General features: G+C 46.6%; 1 protein-coding gene across 6 annotated transcripts in view; it reads left to right on the plus strand.

The window, feature by feature from the left end:
- Positions 1 to 25,552, plus strand: part of plekha7b (pleckstrin homology domain containing, family A member 7b) — a 713,202-nt gene that overhangs the window by 104,617 nt on the left and 583,033 nt on the right. The gene's annotated exons all lie outside the window — the stretch shown is intronic.

Consider the following 25,552-nt stretch of genomic DNA (forward strand, 5'->3'; position numbering starts at 1 on the left):
TCTTCTCTTGAGGACAGTGTATCTGTGGAATTCTTTACCGCAGAGAGCTGTAGAGGTTGGGTTATTAAGAGAAGAAGGCTAAGAGGTGACTTAATTGAGGCATACAAGATGATCAGAGGATTGGATAGGGTGGACAGTGAGAGCCTTTTTCCTCGGATGGTGATGTCTAGCACGAGGGGACATAGCTTTAAATTGAGGGGAGATAGATATAGGACAGATGTCAGAGGTAGGTTCTTTACTCCGAGAGTAGTAAGGGCGTGGAATGCCCTGCCTGCAACAGTAGTGGACTCGCCAACACTAAGGGCATTCAAATGGTCATTGGATAGACATATGGGCGATAAGGGAATAGTGTAGAAGGGCTTTAGAGTGGTTTCACAGGTCGGCGCTACATCGAGGGCCGAAGGGTCTGTACTGTGCTGTACTGTTCTATGTTCAAGGCTGAGTTTGACAAGATTTTTAATCAGTAATGGAATCAAGGATCATGTTGATTAAGGTAGGAAAGTGGAGTTGAGGATTATCATACAAGTTCAATCACTATCTTATTGAATGGTGGAGCAGACGCAATGGACCGAAAGACCTACTTCTGTTCCTATGGGCGCGATTCTCTGGCTGCGTTGCACTTGAGTGAGAGCACAACGTGGCAAGAGAATCCTGGGAGAGCCCTCTCTCTCTGTCTCTGTCTCTCTCTCTATATCTATATCTATATCTATATATATATATGAGAGAGAGATACACCTCGCGGGATTCACCCAAGTCCAGCGAGGCGTCGGAGTTGGAACTCCACCCAAAAAGGGGGTGGCCAAGCAACGCTCCCAGAAGTAGGTCTTAAATGCACTTTAAGATCTACTCGCCCGTAATACACCAGCTTCTCTTGATTCTCCGGCCTCCCTAGGGAAGTTGCAGCTGGGCCCGATCAGTGCTGGTCCACAAGAATGTGGAACAGGGGGAGGGGTCTCTGGCTATTGGAGACCCCTGGGTGGTGAGGGATAGTGCAGGGTGGTTCCTTGGAAGGTGGGCACCTTGGCACTGCCACCCTGACACTGCCAAGGTCCTGGGTGGCACTGCCAAGCTGGCTGGAGCACTGTCCAAGTCCCAGGGTGGCAGTGCAAAGGTGCGTAGGTGCCAGGCTGGCCCTGCCAAGAGTCAGGGCCTGCAGGGGGCCATGCCAAGAGTCAGGGTCTGCAGGGGGCCATGCCGATGAAAGGAGGGTTGGAGGGGGGGGGGGGGTGTTGAAAGTGGAGTGTGCATGGCTGGTAAGTGAGGGGCCTCCGGTAGGTTGGGGGGCTGACTGGTGGGAGTCCTGGAAGGGAGGGATGCTGTAAGGGAACTTGGGATAGAAGCTGAAGAGGCCCCCCCCCCCCCCCGGTACCCCATAGCGGGGTGTCCTCACTTGGGAGATGTGGGGTAGTGTCCATGAGTGTGAGTGGGTGATATTGCTCATGGATGGGGGATATAAGCTCACTTGGAAATTTGGGCATCCTTTCAAAATGGCGACACGATCGGCGTTCAGCTCCCCAATTCTACAAAAACAATTTGTACTGTGTGGGCTTAATCGGTGAGTAACTCCCCAGGGCCCCAAAAGTGACTAGGTGTCATTGAATAGCGATGGAGAAGTTGCTGGCAGAGCCGGTGGGAAACTCCCTGAAAAACCTGCCACAAATGAACCTAGAAATGTTTGCGGAGAATCACACCCTATGTATTTTGGTCTTGTGGAGTAAAGGAAGCTACAAATTAAGTCATGTATGGACCAGTCATGATCTAATGGAATAGTGCAACAGATTTAACGGGCCGAATGGCCTAATGAGGTTCTGATGCATGTTATGCTAAGATTTCACATGTGCCTTCCAGCACCTTTTATGAAGTATTTTCTTACTGTAAACATAGATCATGTAATGGGTATGTTTTTGAGCCACAGTTGAGCCTGTCCTTGGCCTTCCTCAATAGCCACATTCACATGTAACTTTCTAGCGTAAGTCCACCAGATAGCAGCCAGGAGCTTATTTTACTTTTTTATTTCCTTTCCTCAAACAAATTCCAACACCACCACAGCTGGCTGCGATTAAATAACTTAATATAAAGTGGGAATGCAAAACCGGGCCTTCTTTGTGCAACTCACCTTTGCATTGGATGCTTCATTTAATTCTTGGACTTGGGTGAAGCTGCAGATCCTTATTTTTTAGTTTAAAAATAGCAGCTACTTGTAACTCTGATCTTGGGTGACGACACCTCATAATTGTGGTAAAATTACCTGAGAGCAATCATTATTCAACATCCCAAAAACGACTTTACATTTTAAAATTAAAAATTGAAGATTATAACGAGGACAATGGTAACATGATCAGGAAGGATTTCAAACCTGTTATGTCAGTAAGGATATTCTGTCTAGTCGTGAACGTAGTAGAATTGGTAAGGTTTCTGTGTCTTATTCGTAAGGCTAACATCTGTAGAAGGCTGTTTTATCCTTTTAGTTTTTGTTTTGAACTGCCAGTCACTGGAGAGTACAGTAAGCTTGTGTGTTTACCTCACTGAATGGGATATTATTACCCAGAGTTAGGAATTATTGATGAATGCTGCAGAAGTAAAATTCTCCCTCTGTTCATTATGCAGAAGGAAGCTAATGGAATGTTACTATTTACATTGTAAGAACAATTGATAAACTGAGATTGTAATGAAGAGGGACGAATATTAGGTGAACTTCAACACTTGATGGCATGTTTGCAGAAACATCCTTACTTTAGTTATTCGGTTGAGGTTGCATATCTAGGTTTTAGTTCAAAATATTTTTGATATAGCCTTGAAAAATAAAGTAAATTTAAGGTACAGTGTTACAAACTTGCTTTCACTCCTATCCTTTAACTCCAGGTGAGGAACATAGTCTGTGCTTGTGCTTCTCTGTGGTTGAGTGGAATGCAGGCTCCGTTTTATTTTGCAGGCGGTGGAATAGGTAAATAGAGGTGGCAGAATCAAAAAGGAGATTTGACGAAGCAGGTCTCCCATGTGATTTGATCCTGTTCAGAATGATGAAGTGGCTTCCAGCAGATTCTTCCTTGGCGAGCTGCACAAACAATGAATGTATATAGCTTAGTGGAAAGTGAAACATTTTTACATAGCCAAACACAGTGCCTACAGCTTGGCATTAACTGCTTCAATTTTTTGTTACGCCTTTTATGATGCAGTCATTGTGAATTCAGAAGCTGGCATGTGTGAGAAACCATTCAGTTACTGAATTATACAGTAAATATTCCAACTTAATAGTTTAGAACAGTGACGGGCAACCTAGGCCAGTGACTGGTCTGCATGAGTGGACCTTCTTCATCTCTGGGCCGCAAGATTGAAATCGGGCATGTTCAATAACATACGCCGAATGTTTCATAACTAGTTGTATATGAATGATTATTTCTGTTAGTAGAACTGTCATTAACTTCAAGTGGTAGAAACAAAGTAACTATTTATGCTTGATGGATGCAGAGGGAGTGCGCGGCTCTCAGTCACGGCCATTAGCATGCACTTCACTTCACGTATCCTTGCTTTACGGGCGTATCATTTCAGTCAGACTGGCAGAAAAAGATGCTAGCGGTAGGAAAAAGGCTGTGTGGATGGAAATCGGCAGAACGTGGGCAACAGTCAACAAAATGATCATGGGCCCCACTCAGAACCTCGATGGGCCACAGGTTGCCCACCACTTTAGCCAAAAGTTTTGAATCAAATTTCCAGAAGGAAAAAACAGTTCAAAATTGTCAGATCCTAGTAGATGTTAGTAATACTGGATGTTAGTAATGTTTACTGGAGGGGCAGCACGGCAGCACAGTGGATAGCACTGTGACTTCACAGCGCCAGGGTCCCAGGTTCAATTCCCTGCTGTGTCACTGTCTGTACAGAGTCTGCACGTTCTCCCCGTGTCTGCGTGGGTTTTGTCTGGGTGCTCCGGTTTCCTCCCACAGTCCAAAGATGTGCAAGTTAGGTGGATTGGTCATGCTAAATTGCCCTTTGTGTCCAAAATGGTTAGGAGGGGTTATTGGGATAAGGTGGAAGTGAGGGCTTAAGTGGGTCGGTGCAGACTCAATGGGCCAAATGACCCCCTTCTGCACTGTATGTTCTATGTTTTATGTTCCATTTTAAGATACGCAAGACTTGTTCAGACAGGCTTCACGGTTGTCCTTCATTTCCAAGTTTTCCATTTTGGGATTTGGCAACATAGCTGTTTGTTTAAGATATTTCACTCATAAGCATCTCGAAGTAGCAATAAGGATCATATTTATACTGGAGTTTTAAGACCTGGGACTTTGTTAGATATTTCTTTCTTTTCCAGTTTTACTGCATGTTCTGTTGTTGAGAGAGTAGTTTGATTTTCTATTCTTGTGTTAGAGGTTTCTGAGGATCAAAAGAGGTTGTATTTCTTTCAATGTGAATGTTTTTGACTAATTTAAATAGTGAACACCCATCCATTCCCTTGTAGGTTTAATCCATCTGAAGGATATTCGGGTAGCATACTGGCAGTTACAGGTGTGGCACTAGTGATGTGACTAATATTAAGTGATGAATTCCGAGAGTCTTCGAACATCTTAACAGAATTGAAAAAATTCATGTCGATAATCTTAGACTGAGGCTGAACCATATTTGCTTTTTCAACTTCAACCCCCTTTTCTCACTCCCATGTTTTCCCTATACCGTAAGATTGAACACATCTGGATTTCTGTCATTCATAAGATAACTCCTGTGTCTAAAAGTGGGAACCAATGAAAATATCCCGTCACCCAAATACAGGTCTGCTCGTTGAGCTAGTGAAAGGTCTATGACTGGTATTGTTGTTAAGATCTGACTGCTTGAACAGTTGAACCCCTTGATTAAGTCTGGTCCCATGAAAATCAAATCTTATTTCTAATCCTTCTGTCTGAGATATATAACAGACTAATCAAAAGAAAATAATTACAGCTATGTTTATTTGCTGAACTTTAACCCAGCAACTTTGGAGAACTTTTACTTCTTTGAATATGAGAAAATCTTTTGCAGTCTCTTGTGTGTCAATGTGTTACCGTGAGACTGTGTGCCACCCTTGAGTCTGTTAATAGCATACAGTATTTGCCTTTCACAGTTCAATAACTTGAGAATGCCAGTGGTAAATGATCATTAATTTATTAACTATTTACAGAGTTCTGCTCAAAGCAGCGCATCACTCCTAGTACAGTCCTTGCTGGGAAAACTAACCACATTAGGCCGTGCTTTGGGCTGGCTTTTATATTAGTACAAAACGAGCCCCAGACAGATGGCCTCTGCCCCCTATCTGGGAAGCTCGTACTCCACGAGTCCCGCGGGGCGAACAATGATGGTTTCTCTGTGGTCCTTGTAGGAGTCATGATAGAGTCACAGAATTGTGATGGTGCATGAGACCATTTGGCCCATCATGTCAGCTCTATAAATGCTGAGCCTGTGGGTCAAATGATTGTGGGGTGTGCCCTATATCAAAAATTCAGTTCAAAAGGCAGGCTGGTGCTTTAATGCAACTATTTGGAGAAATGCTATGTTGAGTTGCTGGGCTGTTTCTAGCTCATGTGGACATTAAAGATCTTATTGCATAATTTTTTTTGAAATATTTTTATTGGTATTTTCAATTTTTACACACATTTGCATTTTATGTTTATATGTCTTGTTGCATCATTAACGCCATTTTCTCACTGATATTTGTTTAGTTCCGGTCGCAGTTAGCTCGTGTTTGTATGCTTGACTTTTGACTATTAAAATATTGTCTTTGCTCTGGTAGCAAAATTACATCCCCACGTTTACTGGGTGCTCCCATGTTCCCATTCGAATAGTGCAACTGTTTCTAATGTAAATTGGGGAAGCCAGCAAGAAGATACCCATCTCCTGCACTTAACAAAAATGATCAGGGAACTCTCGTAGTGTCCTCGCCAATAATACCTCCTTAAACCAAATCAATTCATTGGCAGTTAATTTTGTTGTTGGCACAGAAAGTCTACTGTGTTCATAGACAGAACAGCAGCCTTTAAATTGAAATGTTTTGATGTGATGAGTATACAAGTCCCAGTATTATTATTATTTATCCATTTCCCTCGGTCATATGTGAATACTAATGTGCTTTCTTAGGTGTTTTTCAGAATGTTGGTATTTTATGTTCCTTTAAATGGTTCAGAAAATTGATCTTATTCACTTCCAGTCAAGGGATTCCAAATTCCAGAATGATATGAATTGAAATATGTGGGTCGAGCACAAGTACGTGTTCCTATGATGGAATGGTGGAACAGAACATCATATGAGCCATTCTCTGTACTTCGCTCATATGTTAAAGCACAAAATGAAGGCTCAGCACTACATTAGGAAGAAGCGTACTCAAATTGGGGGTGGGGAGAAAGACTTGCAATTATATACTGCCTTTTTATGATGTCTGAACAAGCTTATTTCTTTTCAATTTAACAAACTTCAAAAGTTTCCCCAAAAGCTCATTTGAAAAGGAAGAAGGGGCTCATGTTTGCCGACTAGGGAGCTGTCTGGTTTGACCGGTGTTTCCCAGTGAAGCTACTAAATTCAGTTGGTAGGCCCAATATTCCACAAGTCCGGTGGTGGTGGTGGCTCTGAGAATCTGGGGGCAATGGAGGAGATACAAGAGAGTAGAGGGGACATCGGTTTGGACCCCGATTTATATTAATCATCGGTTTGTACCAGGTAGGCTGGATGGTGGCTTCTGGAGATGGCAAAAGGCAGGAATTAGGAGGATGGGGGATCCATTTATAGATGGGAGCTTTCCCAGCTTGAAAGCCTTGGAGGAGAAATTTGAATTGCCAGCAGGGAACGGGTTTAGGTATTTGCAGGTGCGAGACTTCCTGAGAAAACAGGTGCCGGCCTTTCTGCTGCTGCTGCCATGGGGGATACAGGATAGAGGAGTCTCCAGTACCTGGGTGGGAGAGGGGAAGGTTTCAGATATTTACCAGGAGCTTTCGGAGGCGGAGGAAACTCCGGTGGAGGAGCTCAAGGGCAAGTGGGAAGACGAGCTAGGAGGAGAGATAGAGGCGGGTCGAGGGCGGATGCACTAAGCAGAGTTAATACCACCTCATCATGTGCCAGGCTCGCCTGATACAATTTAAGGTAGTCCACCGGCCACACATGACAGCGGCTAGGATGAGCAGGTTTTGCGGGGTAGAAGATAGGTGTGCAAGGTGCACGGGAAGCCCAGCAAATCATGTCCACATGTTTTGGGCATGCCAGAAGCTTAGAGGGTTTTGGCAGGGTTTTGCTAAGGCTCTGGGTGCTCCGCTTTCTTTCCACAGTCCAAAGTTATGCAGGTTAGGTGGATTGGCCATTCTAAAATACCTCTTAGTGTCCAAAAGGTGAGGTGGGGTTACGGTGATAGGGTGCACTTTCCAAGGGACGGTGCAGACTCGATGGGCCGAATGGCCTCCTTCTGCACTGCAAATTCTATGAACTATATCCACGGTGCTAAAAACACAGGTGGTGCCGAATCCGGAGGTAGCGATCTTTGGAGTGTCGGAAGAGCCGGGAGTTCAGGGGGCGAAAGAGGCTGCCATTTTGGCCTTTGCCTCCCTTGTAGCCTGGAGACGGATCTTGTTAATGTGGAGGGACTCGAAGCCCCCGAGTTTAGAGACCTGGGTTAATGACATGGCTGGGTTTCTCAGTCTCGAGAAAATAAAGTTTGCCTTCAGAGGGTCAATGGTCGGGTTCACTCAGAGGTGGCAGCCGTTCCCCGACTTTCTCGGGGAAAATTAAAATGTCAGCAGATGCAGTATTCCAAAGGTGGGGCCGGATTGTTGTTTTATGGTTGGGGTGTGTGAAGATTGAGATAGGGGGGTGGGGGGAGAAATGTTTGTTATATCCTGTTGATGTCATTGTCTATGTAATTGTTTTTAAAAATTACAAATATCTTAATAAAAATATATTTTTTTAAATACATGAATAAATAAATTCCGTTGGTAAGTGCCAGTAGATCTCTGGTCTTGTCAACCTGGATTCCGGATGGGGGAAATTAGCCATTCTCCCCATGCTTGATTTATTGATTAATACTATTACCAAAGCCGCCCCAACGAAAACAAATTTCTTTCCATACATCCAAGTGTTTTTTTTAAAGCTGGAGAGAATTCCTGTCCTTCCTTATTTTTAACAGGGGATGTACAGGTATGAACCTTGATGGGAGGCAATATTGCACTCATGGTGAAGTAGACCATAGTCAGTTGTGTATGAAGAATGGCCACAAAACAAAGCAGCGGAGGGTTGCTGCCCCTTAATTGACTTGCACTGCGGGAGGAATCAGCAGTTTGAGGGAAAAACATACAACCTGTGTCTGCATTTCTACTTTGTTGAAATCAATAAGAAGGTGTGGGTATATAATCTGTAGTTAATGACTGTATTGTAAAGTATTGATGTTGATTATGTTTGTTATGTTTGGATCTCCAGTGCATATGATTCCATTGTGTAGACCTGTTTGTTAATTGAAAGCATGGGGATGAATGGTGATTTGTCACCTCCTGGAGCAACATGCAGGAAATATCTTTGTAGGGATTTTAATACAGATGAGCTGATGCTGTGTACATTCATCTTATTTGAGTGCACAATCTCTTGTTTAAAAGATTTACCTGTGCATCATCTACTGAACAATACATCATAATCACTGTTGCATTCAACTTTTGAATTGATTTCTCACTGAAGAGTTGCTTCCTTTCCAAATTTCACCCATCCGCTCCTGTCGATTGTGGTTCCAAGACTTCACACAACTAGTAATTTGTTGAGGTAAGTTTTGCGCGTGGTTCCAGAGAAAGGAGAGCGAGGTGGAGATGCGCAGATTTAGGGAGGAAATTTCAGAACATAGTGCCCAGATGGCTGAAAGCACAGCTGCTACCAGTGGAGGAGTTCTGATGTTTGAGAGTTGTAGGGTTGGTGAATGTTCATGCAGGGAGGAGCGAAGCTGTGAAGGGATTTGAATATGAGGATGAGAATTTTATATCTGAAGCATTGGTGGACCATGAACAACAAACACATGAGGTAATGGGTGGACCACTGCAGGTTTGATGCAGGCAACAGAGTTTTGGATGAACACAAGTTTAGGGAAAGTTGGATGGAGATGACAGAACCTGGGCTGAGAGATTTAGCAGCAGACAGTGTCATGTGAGAGTACCTTTAAGAAATGGATGTTTAAGCAATGTACCTTTAAGGAATGGAGTTGATCATATTACTGAAGTGATGTCACAGGGGGGATCTGAGCTCACTTGTGCTTTTGGTTTCCGTTTGAAAAAGCAGCTTGTGTGTCTGTGTGTTTCCAGAGAGCTGCAGGAAGAAAAGCAAGGTGCTGGAGCTGAAGTCAACCAAGGCGATATATCTCTGCCATCAAACAGAAAATATATATGTTCTGTGACCTGGTGTGTTACTGCTTTGAAGGTTTGTAGCCTTTTGGATGTTTGAAGGAACATTTTGAGGGATTAGTTAGTGTTTGTGGTAGTATGCATTAGGGGTCATGTGGGACTGTGAAGCCGTGATGTCATTGGCTGACAGATCCCGGGTCCTGGTTGGTCGTTGACCTCTAGCTCCGCCCTGAAGGCGGTGTATAAGAACCAGGAGTCCTCCCCTGCAGGCCAGTCTACTACTGAACTGCGGGGGAACAGTCACGCTTAATAAAGCCTCATCGACTTCACTCTATTCGTCTCTCGGAGTCTTTGTGCGCTACAGTGTTGTATTATTTTCGGGGTTATCTTTGAAGTAAAGGGTGTTAAGAGATCCAATGTTTATTTCATAGGTTAATTTGAGTTAATGGATTAAACATTTTGTTTTAAAAACCACGTGTCCATAATTGTAATATCACCCCTGCGGAACAAGCCGTGTGGTTCAAAAGCAACAATCCATTAAAGGGAGAGGTTGATTGAACTCCATGATACATTTTGGGGTTCTGAAAACACCTCTCCCATAACAACAGGCTGAGGCAAGGATAGAGGATAGGAGATGTTACAGGCGGACCTATACAATCTCTGCGCTGGGGTCAGAAGCTAAGACCGGAATAAAGTAGGATGTTGAAGTTGCAAGCAGTTGACTTAATTTGAAATAGTAGCCAGGAAGGGAGATGGAATTGGTGCTCAAGCTACAGAGTTTCTGAAAGAGTAGGTTATGGCTTTGGTTTTCCGTGTACTTCAGTGGACAGAATTGCAGTTCATCCAGGTCTGGATGTTGGACAAAGTAGTTGAGAACAGAGGCAGTGGCAATGATGAGCTGATGTCCTCAGCACCCATGTGGAATCCGATGCTGCAATTTTACAATGATGTTGAGGGACTGCATGTCGACAAGGGTGGGGCTAAGAATAGACACTTGGGTAACTTCAGAAATAATAATGCAGAGGTGGGAAGAGAAGCTACTGTTGGAGATGTTCTGGAGATGATTGGCTAGTTATGAGTGAACCAACACAATCTTAGTTGCATCATCTAATAATGTTTTAGTGTCACAAGTCAGCTTACATTAACACTGCAATGAAGTTACTGTGAAAATCCTCTAGTCGCCACATTCCGGTGCCTGTTCGGGGTACACTGAGGGAGAATTCAGAATGTCCAGTTCACCTAACAAGCACTTCTTTCGGGACTTACTGGAGTCTGGTGGTGTGTTGACCACAGTTTCAGACAGATACAAAAGAGGGGGAATGTTATTCAGTGGACACAGTTGCAGAGGATGTGATTTGTGACGTTGATTAGAATTGATTTTGTGCTGCATTGGGATGGACACCTGATTTGGTGTGATTCAAACAGTTGCTGGATTCATTATGAATAATGCAGAGCGTGTTCTGACTGTTTTAAAACCATGGGCGGGATTCTCCGGTTGCTGACGCCGAAATCGCGATCTGCTGGAGAATACCCGTTTCCGACCAAATTGGGGGTGGCTCGCTTACACAATGCTCCACCCCCTCCAAAGTGCCGCACGCCTTATCGATGGCCTCAGGACATTGCCTGAAGCCCACCCCCTGATGCTCTGCCCCGACCGGACGAGTTCCTGACGGAGTTGGTCACGTGTGATATCATCCGTTGGAACCCGGCGTGGCAGCTGCAGAGTCAGTCCAGCACCGCCACAGTTGGGGGAGGGACGAATCGTGGACAGGGGGGGGACTCTGTCAGGGGCTGGGGGCACTGTTGGGGGATGGTCCGGGACTTGTGAGCCAGCCAAAGGGGGCCACTATTTCACAGGCCGGGTCCGCGAGCGGCCGGCGCCATGTTGCACAGCGCGGCCGCCGCCCTCCGCATGCGCGGCCACTGACCCAGCAATTCTCCGGGCCATATCGGCAGCTAGAGCCGGGTGCTCTACGCTGTTCGCCTGCTAGCCCCCAGCCAAATGGAGGACCGGTTGTATTTTTGGTCGTAAAGGCCACCATTGCTGGCCTGGGGACATAGCCTCAAAATGGGAGAATCCAGCCCCATGTATCTGGTAGAAATTATATTCTTTAACATTTTTTTACTTGCTCACCTATGTTTTGCCCTTGTTTCCCTGCCTCCTTCTCTAAAAACATTGATTTCCCACTCGGTTAGTAAATAACAGATATCAGTTACTCCATTTCCTTCTCTCCTCCAACATTCTATTGAGGACCTCACTCAAATTGATACTAATTTTCTTCATGCGTATCCTACGGTGCATGTAGCCAGAAAGTATAGATGGAGGTCACTTCATGATCAGCACCCCTCACCATATCCATACTCAGTGTCCCGACATGTGCACTTAAAACACCGGATGGCAAACCATGGAGAGCGAACCCTGGAGAACTTTCCACTTCATTGCCCAGAAGCGATGTGCTGGTCCTGGCTGAGGTCAGCCAGCTCTTCACAAACAATGGACTGAATATGCTCCATATGTCATGAGCACTGGGCAGTTGCTGTGCTTCCAATGTAATAAAAACAACATAGACACAGCGAAAACATTGGGTTGATGTGAGCAAATGAACTCTGGAATATGGGGCGTCATTCTCCGACCCCCCGCCGGGTCGGAGAATGGCCGTTGGCCGGCGTGAATCCCGCCCCCGCCCCCGCCGAAGTCTCCGCTCCCGGAGATTGGGCGGGGGCGGGAATCCTGCTGCGCCGGTTGGCGGGACCCCCCGCTGGATTCTCCGGCCCGAATGGGCCGAAGTCCCGCCCAGGAATTGCCTGTCCCGCCGACGTAAATCAAACCTGGTATTTACCGGCGGGACCAGGCGGCGTGGGCGGGCTCCGCGGTCCTGGCGGGGGGGGGGGGGGGCGCGGGGCGATCTGACCCTGGGGGGTGCCCCCACGGTGGCCTGGCCCGCGATTGGGGCCCACCGATTCGCGGGCGGGCCTGTGCCGTGGGGGCATTCTTTCCCTTCCGCCTCCGCTACGGCCTCCACCATGGCGGAGGCGGAAGAGACTCTCCCCACTGTGCATGCGCGGGAAACTGACAGCGGCCGCTGACGCTCCCACGCATGCGCTGGGAAACTGACAGCGGCCGCTGACGCTCCCGCGCATGCGCCGCATTTCCGCGCCAGCTGGCGGGGCAACAAACGCCATTTCCGCCAGCTGGCGGGGCGGAAATCCCTCCGGCGTCGGCCTAGCCCCTCAATGTTGGGGCTAGGCCGCCAAAGATGCGGAGACTTCCGCACCTTTGGGCCGGCGCGATGCCCCTCTGATTGGCGCCGGCTTTGGCGCCAGTCGGCGGGCATCCCGCCGTTGGGGGAGAATTTCGCCCATGGTTGGCTATGCTATGTTACAATAATTCTTAGTAATTTCTGTTTATGGCTATATAAAAATGTGTCGATGCATGAATATTGTCGATTGCAAGGGCACAGCCCTCGCTCACTTCCCCACCGGATCAACAGATAAGGCTTATATATACACCACACGTTATGACCTGCAGATGTTTTCCTTCACTATGCAACTTGTTTTCATTGTATTCAGCAGACTAACTGTCTTTTTTTTAATTTAAATTTCGAACATCCAATGAAGGGGCAATTTAGCGTAGCCAATCCACCTAACCTGCACATCTTTGGGTTGTAGGGATGAGACTCATGCAGACTCGGAGAATGTGCAAACTCCACACAGACAGTGACCCGGGGCCGGGATCGAACCCGAATCCTCGGCGCCGTGAGTCCGCTGTGCTAACCACTGCGCCACTGTGCCGCCCTTTCCTTTTTCCTAGGCTATTGAGTGCATTGCTTAGAAAATATATTAGATTGCTAGTCATGTTGATCAGCTAGCTCTAAGTACTCAAATAATTTCAAGAGCTCTTATCTGCACATTTAGACTTCTGAGTACTGATTAAATAGAACAGCATTGATTAGACTTTTATAATATCCCACAGCAGCAGATTGCAGCACAAGTCCACTCTTAACAGTACCTCCTCTTGTAATACCAAACATACTGCTCTCCTAGATGCCAGCTTGAGGTTCTAAGACCAATTGTTGAGACTTGGTAACTTGCCACTGACTGCATCAATCCTGTGATCAAATCTTTCTGTAAATAGATGTTTCACAAATAGCCCTTTTAAGTCAGATTCCAAGAATTGAACATGTTGTTTGTGCTTTTCACCTTATGGTTTATGTGTACACCGCGGTGGCAGACTTGCAGACCCAGATTTAGTTATGTTTACAGGCCACACTGGTCTCTTGGAATCTACTTTCAAAGAAAACTAGTATGCAAGCAGCTGAAGGCCCATTATCTCACTAAGCCACTTGCTATCCCATTCAATTGGTTTTCAATTAAATGGTTCTGTTGCATCGCCCTTCCAAAGGAAAAAGAAATGAGGAAATTAAACATTTTATTCATATTCTAAGTGAAGAAACCACTCCAAAAGTTAATTTAGGCCCCTATTTCCTTCTGTACATGGAATTACCAGATTCTTGTGTCCTTATGTTGTACAAGGGCTTTCATGCAATTCGGTTCCAAGTCCATCAAGCATTTTATATCAACATTGTCCTTGTACAGAATATTTGCTCAATGATTGCTTTTCCATTTTGTGGATAGCCATTAATGTAAATGGCCTCTTTCTGCACAGTTATAGAATTTAGAATCATAGAATTTACGGCCCATCGAGTCTGCACCAGCTCTTAGAAAGGGCACCTTACTTTAGCCCACACCTACACCCTATCTCCTTAAGCCAGTAACCCCACCTAACCTAATGGCAATTTAGCATGGTTCTATGATTCTATTCAATAGAGCTGCAGACCTCTGAGCTGTCTGTGAATAAGTCTTCGTAACTGGCACTTAATTTGTGGGCTGGCCCCCACCCCCCCGCAAAAGAGGACGACAAGGTGGTCATGGTGACTCTCCAGCCAGCATCAAGATCCCCATCACCTCCGTGAAATCCAGCTCAGTGGGTGTAGATGAAAAATGCACTTCGCATTTTCAATATTTGTTTGCTTGAGCATTAAATGGAGCCTGTTTAAAGTTTTCTGCCATACATTATAAAGTATTTATATTTATCATCTATTTAAAATTATTTTGTGACTATGTGAGCAAGAAATGCTATGACTGGTGAAACTGTTTATCTCCAGTTGTGAATGTTGAATATTTGATTGAAACCATAATTCATCCAGCCGCCTTTGCAATGGTCTGCACTGCACCTGATGCTGCATATGCAGCAGCGGGCAATGCGCACACATCACAATCAAACCAGCAGCAATGCAAACATTTATTAGATAATGTGTTTGAGGCAAATTAAATAATATTAGTGACATCTCAGATTGCGGAAAAAATGCCTATTCTCTGCTCCGTTTTCACATTCCAAATTAAGTTACTTTTGTGACAAATAAAAACTGTCTTTAACTACACTCTCTATTGGCTCCTGTGCCTGGCTGAGACAAGCCATGAGACACTGTTGAGGAATGAAGGCGATGAATGCTGAGGCATAGCGCTAAATAGCTACCTGCACTGGTTGCAAATAACTAGTGCATGTCTGTTGCATATTTTCTCATTCTGATTTGTGTAGACAAAATAAACTCGAGAAAGATACAGTAAGAAGTCTTACAACTCCAGGTTAAAGTCCAACAAGTTTGTTCGGAATCACTAGCTTTCGGAGGTCAGCTCCTTCATCGGGTGAGTGAAGAGGTGGGTTCCACAAACCCAGCATATATAGACAAAGCCAATGATGCAAGATGATACTTTGAATGCGAGTCTTTGCAGATAATTAAGTCTTTAAGACCGGGCGACTGGAGAGAGGGATAATCATGGGTTAAAGAGGTGAGAATTGTTTTAAGCCAGGGCAGTTGGTAGGATTTCGCAAACCCAGGCCAGATGTAATGAAACATCGCTCGTCCTGAAGGCTGCATTGGAGAACACTTACCCGAAGATCAGAGGCTGAATGCCCTTGACTGCTGAAATGTTCACCGACTGGAAGGGAACATTCCTGCCTGGTGATTTGTCATGTGATGTCCGTACATCCGTTGACTCAGCGTCTGCATGGTCTCGTCAATATACCACGCCTCGTATACCTGCAGCGTATGAGGTAGACAACGTTGGCCGAGTCGCGCAAGTATGTACCGCGTACCTGATGGGTGGCGTTCTCGCGTGTAATGGTGGTATCCATGTCGATGGCGATTACATGCATTTGATCACCAAGCTTGTTTTGAGGCACCATTACTAACTGAATTGTCCAAGACCTAAAGGACATAGCGGCGAAACTGGCAGTCGCTGATGAGGGAACCAACAAGAGGGAACACTTACTTGACCTTGTCCTCACCAAGTAACATATCACAGATGCATCTGTCCATGACGGTATTGGTAGAAGAAACCACTGCACAGTCCTTTAGAAGACAAGGTCCTGCCTTCACGTTGAGGATCCCCCTCCATCATGTTGAGTGCTATGACCATCGTGCTAAATGGGATAGATTTCGAACAGACCTAGCAACTCAAAACTCAGCATTCACGAGATGCTGACTGCAGAAGCAGAGTTGTATTCAACCATAAGCTCTAACCTCCTGGCCCTTGCACAGTATGGGGGCACATGGAAAGGCGAGTAGGTCAGTAAGCTGTAGACAGAGTGTGTAGTTCGGAATTTGGTTCAGGTGGGAATTCATGCAGAGGGGCAAAGCGAAGTGCCTGTTCGTGATTTTTATTTCCAGCCTCCAGTAGTTGGTGAATTTCTTTCCTTTTCTCCAATCTAGGTGAGCATCACATTCTGTTACTTGTAAATTATTAACTAACTGACTAATGAATGAAAGAATGTTGGGTAGAAATGGCAGGGCTGGGGGTGTGCCATGACTGCAGCATGTGGGAATCTCTGGAATTCGCTGCATTCCCAGACAACCATATCTGACGGTAAATGTCTGCAGTTTAGACCATTTCAGCTCAAAGGTTGCTCAGATGGATTTTGCCGGAAGGGGGTGGGTGGGGCGCGGGGGGGGGGGGGGTACCTAGACATTCCCACCGCTTGTGTTAGGCAGAACATTGAGTTGGTCAATGGTCAGGGAGAGGAGGGTGTGAATGTGAGTCAGGGAGGTATGTAGGGACCTGTTGTCCAGTGCCTGCTGGAGGGCCACTGATATCCCCTCTGAAACTTGTAGCCACACCTTGGTATCTACACCAGCTCTGGGTAGGCCTGGTCCAAAGGGCCAGCACCTGACGTGACCCAGTTGGGTTCTGGGATCCAGCAGACCTCTCAACTGCTGTCTCGCATGGGTGTTCATGCTTCCACCTGATGTACATCAGCAACTGTGTGGTGCTCACCAGAATGTAGAGTGGAGAGTGTAGGGGGAGAGTGGAGAGCATTGGGGGTGTTTGGGGGGGGGAAAAGAGAGGAGAGTGGAGAGTATTGGGGACGAGGAGAATGGAGAGTATTGGGGACGAGGGGGAGAGTGAAGAGTATTGGGGAGGGGAGTGGAGAGTATCCTGGGCGGGTAGTGGAGAGTATCGGGAGCAGGAGGAGGAGAATGGAGAATATCGGGGAGAGGGAAGAGTGGAGGATATTGGGGTGGGGGGTTGGGGGTGGAGAGTATCGGGGTGGGGGCTGGAGTGTATTTGGGGGTGGGGAGAGTAAAGTGTACTGGGGGGGGGAAGAGTGGAGAGTACTGGGGACGAGGAGGAGAGTGGAGGGTATTGGGGGGGCGGGGGGAAGAGTGGAGATTATTGGGGATGAGAAGGAGAGTGGAGAGTATTTGGGGGGAAGAGTGGAGAGTATTGGCGGACAGTATTGGGGATGATGAGTGGAGAGTATTGGGGGGTGGGGAAGAGTGAGAGTATTGGTGGGGGGAAAGAGTGGAGCGTATTGGTGGGGGGAAAGTGGAGAGTATTGGTGGGGGGGGGGGAAAGAGTGGAGAGTATTGGGGGGGGAAATGAGTGGAGAGTATTGTTGGGGGGTAGAGTGGAGAGTATTGAGGGGGTAGAGTGGAGAGAATTGGAGGCGAGCTGACGGCTGCTGCCCTGTGGTTGACCCTCAGACTCTCAGGGGAACATGTCATCCCATCTGGCCTTAACCCATCATATATTCTGCCCTGGTCAGCAACCCCAAATCGTGGGTCTGGCTGGTCTTCTCAGAGGCATGGTTGTGAGTTGTGTGGGGTTGGCTGCGCAGGAGCTGCTCTTCCTTGTTAGCAGGGGGCTGGTGAGTGCGGTCCCGGTGAATCAGCTGGTGGGACCATCATTTGCAGCATGAAGCTCGTGGAGCCTCGCTGATAGAGTATCGGGAAGCTCGCGACAATTCCCGCCCGCTAACGCGCTCAGAAATAACATGATTAAATAGCGCCCTATACCGAGGAGCTAAAAATAGTGAGGAAATCGAGGAAATTAATATGCACAGAGAAAAAGGTATTGGAAAAACTTAAGGGACTAAGGTCTGACACATCCCTGGAACATATCCTAGTGTTCTAAAAGTGATAGCTGCAGAGATGGCGGATGTACTGGCCTTGATTTTCCAAAATTCCTTGGATTCGGGAACAATGCCATTAGGTTGGAAGCTGACAAATGTTACACTGCTTTTCAAGAAAGGAGGGAAAGAGAAAACAGTTAGCTGAGGAAAATTCTGGAATCCATAAGGAAGTCTTAGCAATGCATTTAGAAAAGCATAGTATGATTGGAACAAGTCAAAGTGGTTTTGTGAAAGGGAATTCCTGTTTGACAAATGCAATAGTTTGAGGATGTAACTGATAGGATAGATAGCGAGGAACCAGTAGGTGTAGAATATCTGGATTTCCAAAACTTGTTTGGTTAGGTGCCACACAGTGTTGATAGGCAAGATAGGGGCTCATGGTGTTGGGGGAAATATTTTAGAGGATTGCTTAATGGATAGAAAGCAGGGACTTTTTCCAAGTTGACAGGCAGTCAACATTGCAATACCACAAGGATCAGTTCATAGAGGCCTCAGCTATTTGCAATCTATATAAATGAGTTGGATGACGAGACAGTAGTGTATCAAAGTTTTCTGATACCAAGTTAGGTGGGAGGTCAATTTGCAGGAAGGACACAGACTGCAAAGTGACACCGGTCAAGTGATTGGGCAATAAAATGGTAAATTGATTTTAATCTAAAGATTGTGAATTTATTCACTTTGGTCACTGATGTAGAAAAGCAAATTTCTTTTTAAAACGTGTGAAACTTGTGTTAATGTTCAAAGGGGCCTGGAGTGTAGAAACTCCGCATGCAGGTACAGCAAACAAATAGGAAGGCAAATGGCATGTTGGCCTCCATTGCAAGGGGATTGGAGTGCACAAATAAAGATGTCTTGGTACAGTTGTACAAAGCTTTGGTGAGACCACATCTGGAATACCATGTCTTCACATTTCTAAAGGATATATTTGCATTGGGGGCAGTACAGCAAATGTTTGCTATATTGGTCCCTAGGATTGTCATGTTCTGTCGACTGGCCAAAGTAAATGATAAACTACAGAACATCTAATTTAAATAATTTATTATTAAACAACTATGTGATTAAGATAACTAAGATAAGTAAAATAATGAATTGCCAACACCAATTAACGATTGTAGAGCTACTGCAAAATACTCCTGTCTCCTAGCACGACCTACTCCCAGAGCCAGAGTCACGTGGTTGGTTAACACTGCCACCTAGTAACATTATGCACATAACTGCTTTATGCATATATCACAGGGACGAGAGAGGTTTCTATGACAAGAGGTGGGCTCATTTTCTCTGGAGTTTAGGAGAATGAGTGGTGATCTCACTGAAGACTGCAAAATTCTGAGGGGTTTGATAGGCTAGACACAGATTGTTTTCCCTGATCCGGAATCTAAAACATGGGACCACAATCTCTGGGTATGTAGCCAATCATTTAGGTCTGAGCTTAAGTGAAATTACAAACGGTTGTGAATCTTTTGAATTCTCTACTCCAGAGGGTTGTGTATACTTGTTCATTCAAAGCTTGGGACAAACAGATTTTTGGTCTCAGGGAATTAAAAAAAATATATTTTTATTTGCCATATTTTCTTTATTTTCACCATACAAAATAATGAAAATAGAACAACCCTAACAATATAAACCATAAAACATAGAATCATAGGACAGAAAAGAAAGTATTCCCCTCCTTGTTATTCAACGGCAACCAACTCCTGAAAGTGCATAATAAACAAACCCCAACAATTGTAGAAACCCTCCCGCCCCAACTCAACTCAAACTTTGCCTTCTCCAGGGTCAAGAGCTCCAACAGGCCCCCCTGCCATGCCGAGGCATAGGGGGAGAGGCTTACCTCAACCCCAACAGGACCCACCTACGAGCGGGTGAAGGCAAAAACATCAGCACCCGCCTGCAACTTGGGCAGGTCCGACACTCTCCAATACCTTTCCAGCTTTGGACAGAACCAAAAAGGGCAGCACGGTAGCATTGTGGATAGCACAATTGCTTCACAGCTCCAGGGTCCCAGGTTCGATACCAGCTTGGGTCACTGTCTGTGCGGAGTCTGCACATCCTCCCCGTGTGTGCGTGGGTTTCCTCCGGGTGCTCCGGTTTCCTCCCACAGTCCAAAGATGTGCAGGTTAGGTGGATTGGCCATGATAAATTGCCCTTAGTGTTGGGTGGGGTTAGTGGGTTATGGGGATAGGGTGGAGGTGTTGACCTTGGGTACGGTGCTCTTTCCAAGAGCCGGTGCAGACTCGATGGGCTGAATGGCCTCCTTCTGCACTGTAAATTCTATGATAATCTATGAAAACCTATGAACCTGGTTTGCGGGGCCTCTCCCACATCGCTCACAAACATTCTCCACACCCTCAAAACAGCCGGCTCATCTTTTTAAAAAAAACATATATATATATATATTATTAGGATATTTGCAATTTTTATAATAATGACAATAACAGCGACATGAACATGGAACAATAAACATTTCCATCCCCATCACAATCTTCACACAGCCCAACCCTAACCAACAGACTACCCTCCACCCCCTTTGGCATTCTGCTTCTGCTGACATTTTAGTTTCCCCCGAGAAAGTCGCTGAACAACTGCCACCTCCAGGTGAACCCGAACATTGACCCTTATAAGGTGAACTATATTTTCTCGAGACTGAGAAACCCAGCCATGTCACTAACCCAGGTCTCTACACCCAGGGGCTTTGAGTCCCTCCACATTAACAAGATCCGTCTCCTGGCTACCAGCGAGGCAAAGGCCTCTTTCGCCCCCTGGACTCCCGGCTCTTCCGACACTCCAAAGATCGCCACCTCTGGACTCGGCACCACCTGTGTTTGAGTACTGTGGACCTAGCCTTAGCAAAGCCCTACCAAAACCCTCAAAGCTTCGGGCATGCCCAAAGCATGTGGACATGATTTGCTGGCCTTACCGCGCACCTCGCACACCTGTCCTCTACCCAAAAAAACTTGCTCATACGGGCCACCGTCATGTGTGCCCGGTGGACTATCTTGAATTGTATCAGGCTAAGCCTAGCACATGATGAGGGTGTATTAACCCTGCTTAGGGCATCCGCCCACAGACCCGCCTCTACCTCTTCCCCCAGCTCGTTTTCCCACTGGCCCTTGAGCTCCTCCATCGGAGCTTTCCTCCGATTCCAAATGTTCATAGTAGATATCTGATACCTTCCCTATTCCCACCCATGTACTGGAGACAACTCTGTCCTGTATTCCCCGTGGCGGCAGCAGCGGGAAGGCCGGAACCTGCCTCTCAAGAAGTCTCGTACCTGTAGGTACCTAAACCCATTCCCTGCTGGCAATTCAAATTTATCCTCCAAGGCTTTCAAGCAGGGGAAGCTCCCGTCTATAAATAGATCCCCCATCCTCCTAATTCCTGCCCTTTGCCATCTCCGGGACCCACCGTCCCGCCTACCCAGTACAAACCGATGGTTATTATGAATCTGGGTCCAAACCAATACTCCCTCCACTCTCTTATATCTCCTCCACTACCCCCAGATTCTCAGAGACGCCACCACCAACGGACTTGTGGAGTATCAGGCCGCGAGAATGGAAGAGGTGCCGTTATCAGTGCTCCCAAACATGTGTCTTTACATGACGCCGCCTCCATTCGCTCTCACACCGACCCCCCCCCCCCCCACTACCCACTTCCTAATCATGGCTATATTAGCCAGCCAGTAGTAATTACAAAAGTTCGGCAGTGCCAACCCACCCTCCCCCCGACAACGCCCCAGCAACACTTTCTTCACTCGCGGGTTTTGACCCGCCCACACAAAGCCCAAAATAACCTTATTTACCCGTTTAAAAAAAGACCCTGGGGATGAAGATGAGGAGGCACTGAAAGACAAACAGAAATCTGGGGAGAACCGTCATTTTCACGGTCTGTATCCTCCCCGCCAGTGATAGCGGGAGCATGTCCCATATCTTAAAGCCCTCTTTCCTTTGTTCTACAAGCCGGGATAGGTTTAACTTGTGCAGTGTCTCCCATTCCAGGGCCACCTGGATTCCCAAATATCGAAAGCTCCTTCCTACCATTCTAAACGGCAGCTCTCCCAGTCTCCTCTCCTGCCCTCTCGCCTGGATCGCGAACATCTCGCTTTTCCCCATGTTCAATTTATACCCCGGAAAATTACCAAATTCCCCTAGGATCCGCATAACTTCCCCCATCCCCTCCCACTCCCACAGGTCTGAAATATACAAAGAGCAGGTCATCTGCGTAAAGCAAGACATGGTGCTCCAAACCCCCCCCCCCCCCCCCCCCGAACCAGCCCTTTCCAGTTCCTAGAGGCTCTTAACGCCATTGCCAGTGGCTCTATGGCCAGAGCAAATAGTAGCAGGGAGAGGGGGCACCCTTGGCTCGTCCCTTGGTGTAGTCTAAAATACCCCGACCTCAACCGGTTCGTACGCACACTAGCTACTGGTGCCTGAGAGAGCAACCGCACCCAGTCAATGAAGCCCTCACCAAACCCAAACATTCCCATAACCTCCCACAGGTAATCCCACTCCACCCGATCAAAAGCCTTCTCCGCATCCATCGTGACCACCACTTCCATCTCTCCTTCTGAGGGCATCGTAATAACATTTAAAAGCCTTCGAACATTGGCCGTGAGTTGCCTGCCCTTTACAAATCCCGTGAGGTCAACCCCTATCACCCCCGGGACACAATCCTCTATCCTTGTGGCTAATATCTTAGCCAGCAGTTTGGCATCCATATTCAGTAGAGAAATTGGCCTGTATGACTTGCATTGCTCCGGATCCTTCTCCCGTTTCAGGATCAATGAAATTGAGGCCTGTGACATTGTTGGGGGGAGGACTCCTTTCTCTCTTGCTTCATTAAATGTCCTCACCAGCAATGGGCTTAGTATCTCCAAAAACGTCTTCTAGAATTCCACCGGGTAGTCGTCAGGCCCCAGAGCCTTGCCCGACTGCATGCCCTCTAGCCCCTCAATCATTTCCTCAATTTCAATTGGGGCTCCCAGCCCTTTCACCAGATGCTCATCCACCCTCGGGGACATCAAGTGACCCAAAAAACTGCCTCATCCCCTCCAACCCAGCTGGGGGTTCCGACTCATATAATTTGCTGCTGTAGAAGTCCTTAAACACCTCATTCACGCCCACTGGTCCAGGACCGTGATCCCACCTCTACTCTTTACTCTCCCTATATCCCTGACTGCCTCCCTTTTTCTATGTTGGTGCTCTAACATTCTACTTGCCTTTTCCCCATACTCCTAGATCGTCCCTCTTGCCTTCCTCAGCTGTTCCACCACCTTCCCTGTGGTCAATAGCCCAAACTCCACCTGTAACCCCGGATACTCCCTCAGTAACCCCGCGTCTGGGGCCTCCAAGTATCCCCTGTCCACCTGGAGTATCTCCTCAACTAACTATCCCTCTCAGCCCATTCCACCTTTTTCTCTGTGGGCACGTATCGAGATTAATTCTCCTCTGACCAGTGCCTTCAAAGCTTCCCAGACCGTTGCTGCAGAGACCTCTCCCGTATCATTTGTTTCCAGGCAGTTCTGGATGGAATTGTTCACCCGCCCACAGACCGATTCGCCTGCTAACAACACCTCATCTAGCCTCCATAGCGGGCGTTGTCCACTCTCCAAGCTAACCCATAGATCCACCCAATGTGGGGCATGATTCAACACTGCGACTGCCGAGTACTCGGTATCCATCTCCCCCGGTATTAGAGCCCTGCTCAGAACAAAACAGTTGGTTCGAGAGTGTACCTTGTGGACATGTGAGAAAAAAGAAAACTCCTTCGCCCTTGGCCGTGCAAACCTCCATGCGTCTACTCCCCCAATCTTTTCCATAAACCCCTTCAATTTCTTTGCTGCGGCTGGCACCCTCCTTGTCCTGGATTTTGACCGGTCCAATTCCGTATCAATGACTGTGTTAAAGTCTCCCTCCATGATCAAGTTATGTGACTCTAAGTCTGAGATTTTACCTAACACCTACCTCATAAATTCCACATCGTCCCAATTCAGAGCATATCCGTTCACGATTACCACCCGTATCCCCCCCAGCTTCCCACTCACCATTATGTACCTGCTCCCAGTGTCTGACATGATTCTCCCTGCCTCGAATGCCACCCGTTTATTAATCAAAATCGATACCCCCCCTGGTCTTCTGAGTCCAGTCCTGAGTGGAATACTTGGCCAACCCACCCCTTTCTCAATCTCGTCTGGTCTGTAACCTTTAGGTGTGTCACTTGCAACATTGTCACGTCCGCCTTAAGCCCCCTCAAATGCGTGAACACGCCTCTGGACCGGCCCATTCAGCCCTCTAACGTTCCATGTAATCCGCCTGGTCGGGGGACCCCCCCCCTCCGCCGACTAGCCATTACCCTTTTTAGGCCAGCCTCCAGTTGCGTGCCCGGCCTCCTTGAGCCCCCCCCCCCCCTCGGGCATCCTCTGTCCCCAACCTTCCATTTGTCCCCTAATAACAGTTCCTCCCCTGTCAACAAAGCAGCTCCCCCCCCCCCTCTCTCCCCCCTGGTAACAGCACCAGAAACCAACCCCCCCCCCCCCCCGTATCAAGCTCAAGCTTATCACCTGCTCGTCCCCCACTGTGCTTCCTTGAGTCAGTTGACCTGATAGCTCCCATCCATGGCACCCAACAGACTGTCTCCCCATTGTTCTATCACTTCTCCCCCTACTTGAAAATACATATTCAAAGCATCACATTCCACAGTAAACAAACAGCAGAAAAAACAGTGGAAAAACAACCTGTCATGTGAGAGTGCCTTTACGAAAAGGGTTTATTACTGCAGTGATGTCAGAGAGTGGGTGGAGCTGGGCTGTCTGTCAGCTTTTTACTTTAGTTTTTTGCTGTTTGCTGCAGGGTGTGTTTTAGTTTCGTTTTCAGAGCTGGATAGCTGCAGTCACAGCCAGAAGGTGTGTTAGAGTCTCTCTCTGTAATCTAAAGACTGTAAATCGATCTTGGCGATTTAAAACTAATAACAGTAGTGACTTTAACCTGCTATGCTTCTGGTAAAAGGTGTTTTAAGTCTTATGGATGTTTGGGAAGTTAGTCAGGATTACTTAGTGTTGTATTCTTTGGGGTTGTATTTGAATTGATGGTTGCTAAGATGTTCACTATGTTTTAAAAAGGTTAACTTGAGTTCATAGAATAAACATTGTTTTGATTTTAAAAATACTTTTCGATTTCTGCTGTACCACAGCTGTAGAGCGGGCCATGTGCACCCCATACCACAATCTATTAAAAGTTGTGGATCAGGTGAACTCCATGATACACTTTGGGGTTCTCTTAAACCCTGGCCTATAACAAATTGGGGGCTCGTCTGGGATGAAAGTCTATCTATTGGATTGGCTTAGTGAACTTAAAGACAGTGAGGGGTAAGCATATTGTGGTTGCTTATCAGGTGTGGTATTCTAGTTTAAGTGGGGAGTGTGTTGTGGACAATGGCTCTTTCAGAGGCTCTGAAGTTTTTGGGGATGGAGACGGTCACACGCAGTACCTTACGGACAGAGACTAAAAGCAGACTGTTAGATTTGGCAAAAACATTGCAGTTAACATTAGTTGACAAAATGCGAAAAGATGAAGTAATTATGGTGCTGGATAAGCATTTAAAGTTGCCTGAGATACAGTTTGACTCATTGGAAATGGCAAAAATTCAGTTGCAAATTAAACAAATGGAACATGAGAAAGAATAAAAGCAGCTTGAATACGAAAGAGATCGAGAGGAAAAAGAAAGAGAGAGAGAGGAAAAGGAGAAAAGAAAGAATAGCCCT

The sequence above is a fragment of the Scyliorhinus torazame genome, chromosome 10 (genome assembly GCF_047496885.1).
Source record: "Scyliorhinus torazame isolate Kashiwa2021f chromosome 10, sScyTor2.1, whole genome shotgun sequence".
Classification (NCBI taxonomy): domain Eukaryota; kingdom Metazoa; phylum Chordata; class Chondrichthyes; order Carcharhiniformes; family Scyliorhinidae; genus Scyliorhinus; species Scyliorhinus torazame.